At 29.6% G+C, this 3,963-nt stretch overlaps 1 long non-coding RNA gene across 1 annotated transcript; it reads right to left on the minus strand.

The window, feature by feature from the left end:
• Window positions 1-472: 472 nt before the first annotated feature.
• On the minus strand, window positions 473-880 carry LOC119679479. The gene is made up of 3 exons (XR_005252403.1): window positions 847-880; window positions 608-735; window positions 473-546 (listed from the first exon to the last, which is right to left on the minus strand). It is a non-coding gene; the product is annotated as an uncharacterized LOC119679479 (long non-coding RNA).
• Window positions 881-3,963: the final 3,083 nt, after the last annotated feature.

A 3,963-nucleotide genomic window follows, 5' to 3' on the forward strand; every position in this document is an offset into this window, starting at 1 on the left:
CGCTGAGGGAATCGATTCCCTCAGCGCTGAATGGTAATGCCTAGCGCTGATTATTCAAATGAAACTCCTAATTACTTTAACACGTGCATGTCATTGCGGGCAAGCGCTGAATCGTTCGATTACCTTTTCAAATTTGTAATGCAACATTTCAGCGCTGACATGCTCGCTTACCTTTTCGAATTTGTAATGCAACATATCAGCGCTGACATGTTCGCTTACTTTTTCGAAATTGTAATGCAACATATCAGCGCTGACATGTTAGCTTACCTTTTCGAATTTGTAATACAACATATCAGCGCTGACATGTTCGCTTACCTTTTAAATTTTACCTATGCTATTGATTTTTAAATAAAATACTATAAATTTTTTTGGATAAATTATATTTTATATTTATGTTTTATAAAATTAAAATATTAATATTTACATAAAAAATATAACATACTTATATATATGAATATTTTTCTGTGAAATTGTTCTTAAAGCTTGAAGAGAAATCCAGACTCGACTCGATCACTTGTTCCGGCTTACCATCTGTACTTAAAGCATCTGTAAATACAAAAGTATGTTATTGTATACGCTAAAGTTAATTATGTACAATATACCATACCAAAAAGTGCTGCTGTCACATTCTCTAACGCTCTTAAGGACTTCTTGCTTTGGGTACCATTCTCTAAAATTCCACGAAATCTTTCGCGTAATTGGTTGTTTTTTAATAACGCGTCTCATTGATGCAGTCTATAAATAACGTAATAGATGAAAAGAAATGTATGAATTAGTAAAATTGTTATATGTGAATATATTAATAAGTTGAAATTGAAAGTAAGAAACATATATAATTTAACTTACAACTACTTCAACGGCAGTGATTTCTTCATTAAATTGAATTAAATCCTCTTCAGTTTGAATTGTAAAATTTTCCAATTGAAACAGCTGACTACATGACTACAGCTGATTACCCCTTGCTTTAGAATGACTGCATTCGCAGCACATTGGTCAATTAATCGTTCTTGACGCAGTAGCATCTACATAATACAAAACAAAAATTTCAATTATCATTTTAAATATATTTACTTAATTTTGCATATACTTACAGTGAGTTTATGTGAAATTACAAATTATATTTTATTTATAATTTTGTTTTTTATTTGATTTTAAAAATTAAAAATTGTTCACTGCACGCACTTCACTAAAATCAAAAGCAGACTAAATGTATACAATGTAGGCAAAACAAGAAATTCTTAATACTCCTTTGCTTTTATTCTTCATTCTTTTATAATTTCAACCCCGAAATTGCCTGTGTCGAATACAAATGTCGAAAACAAAGAAAAATAAAAACGAAGAGCTATTACCACCTCGCTTACTTTTTCAGCGCTGGCATAATGGTGCCGCTGGGAAGACACACATTCGCACACATGCAAGCACAATATTCACACGCATGCAAACACACATTCGCACACAAGCAAGCAGCGCACTGCACACAAAATGTTAACAACACCAAAGAAAACTTACCGCTGGGAAATAATTTAAAATATCCAATTTTTTTTTCTGTTCACAGCATAAAAAGATTTCAACTTAAAAATCTTTATTTCAGCGGCTGTTGCAAAAGCAGGAATAGAAATTATGCATAAAAAATTAATCCATAAATTTCAAATTTTTATTCTTAAAACGGACACAGCCGAAAAAAAGAACACCATGAGAAGAATTGAAGTAAATATAATCCAAAAGCAGAAAGGACAGGAAAGTCAAGCGCAGAAAAATAGCAAAATATTTTCTGTTAAAATATTTCTACTGTTATTCTCGTTCTGCTTATTATTAACGCAAAGGATGTTCAGTGTTGAGCGCTGAGTGTAGTGACGAAAAATAGTCGAGTCCTTTATGTTGCTTTTATTTTCGTTGATTTTTGTTTGTTTTGTTTTTTTTTTATTATTACTATTACATATTCCTTTTGTTGTTGTTTTTGTTGTAATTGTTTTGATAAAAGTAACAGCAAAAGTCAAATAAATGCACTATCGTAGAAAAAACTTTGTCAAAAACAAAAACAGAAAAAATTACATACACATAAGTCAAAATCAACAACAACAAAACGTAGCACACACAAATATAGCTATGTTACAAATATAAAGTAGCGTTGCCGACGTAGCTGTTAACGTAAGACGTTGACTTTATGTTTTGTTTGTAACGTATACGTCAACGGCAACGTTTTCGTATATAGAACGGTCGATAAAAGTGTGACGATAACATAAAACACACAAATGCACATATGTTGTTGCCAGTCAGTTTAACGATATAACGTAACGACATATAAACACACACACGTACACATACACATTTAAATGTTATGTAGGGACTGCTGCTAGTAATGCAGTGCTCAGAAAAAAATAATTATTGAAACAAATACAAAAATGTCTGAATATGTTTGAAGTTGTTTTTGTTTTTTTTTTTTGTTTTGTTTTCTATTAATTTGTTTGTATTTTAGCGCATTTGGTGCTATTTTTTGTTATTAAATATATAATTTTTTTTTTTTGGTAACATTTATTAAATTTGTTTAGTGATTTTAAACATCGCTTCTTGACTTTCAATGTTAGTTAGTGCAGAATTCTTTTAAAGCTTAATGTATGATACGACAAGCGCATGTTAACGTTTAACGGACAGGCAGGTTGTGTCTACCTTGGCCCTTTCTTTAAATTTTTTCACTTCTTGCTTTTGTTTTTATTTTATGCTGCATTTTTCTTTTTTACTTTTTTGCTTTTTTCTTTTCGTCGTTTTACTTGACACAGGTAGTAGCGGTTATCTATGCTTTTCTGCGTTTAGTTGTTTGTTGTCAAAGTAAAAGAAGAACAAAAAGCTGCTTGGATTGGTGGCGGCCGCAGCAGCAACAGCAGTGGCACTTATGTATACTCTTGACAGTATACCCCGAGCGAGGTAAAGCGTAAAAATGCTGCCTCTGTAGATGCTGACTGCGCTGCAATTTAAATGTAGCACATTTTATGTTAGTTTTATGCAGTTATGTTATTATTGTTGCTGTTGTTGCTTTTAGAGTTTTTATTAGAATTTAGCTTTTGATTTCAATTTCTGTTTTTTTTTCTTTATTTATGCTTGCTTTAGGAATTTTTTTATGCACTTTAATAACTTTTTTATAATAATTTTAATACTTTTTTGTTGATTTGAGAATAATGCTTACAGGCAGTTTTAAAGATTTTTTAACTTTTTATTTGTTTTGTTGTTATTTCTTTTGCTTTTTGTTTGTTGAAAGGAAGACGTTCAGCTAATATTATTTTTTTTTTCAACATAAATTTTATTGCATTTTACATTTATTTATTACACAGCGTATTATTTACACTAATCGCAATTTATATACTATTTTTCCTTTACTTCTTTTCGTAAATTATTTTTATTTATTCTTCTTTTCAAAATTAAATTTTAGTAAATTTTAGTTTACATTTCATTAGTATGTATAATGTTAAAACTTTTAAACGTTCGCACGTGTATACATAAGACTCAACGGAAACGGAAATGTTTCTTTATGGTTTAAGCACTTAATTTAAAATTCAAATTTTATGTCATAAATTAAATGATTTTTTTTATTACATTTACATTTTTGTTTTTACTTCATAAGACTCAACGCATTAACTAATTTATATTTGCATACCACATTTATGTGCTTGTGTGTGTTCATGCTTACACTTTATATTTATTTGTTTTGTTTACATAAAATAATATTTATATAAAAAAAGTTTTTCCTTTGCATAATTTTATGGGCACACACACCCGCACAACACACTCGCATTTAAGGCAAAACTTTTAATTCCGTTTATGTATGCTTGTTTTTGTTTTTTGTTTTTACTCAAACTTCTCTCTTTTTTTCTCGTTTTACTCGTTGTTGTTTGCCTATAAACAATTTATTTATGTTTTGTTATTTTTCGGTTATTGCATTCATTGCTGGATGCATTGCTTTTCTAATTA

This window comes from Teleopsis dalmanni, chromosome 2 (genome assembly GCF_002237135.1).
Source record: "Teleopsis dalmanni isolate 2A chromosome 2, ASM223713v2, whole genome shotgun sequence".
Lineage (NCBI taxonomy): Eukaryota > Metazoa > Arthropoda > Insecta > Diptera > Diopsidae > Teleopsis > Teleopsis dalmanni.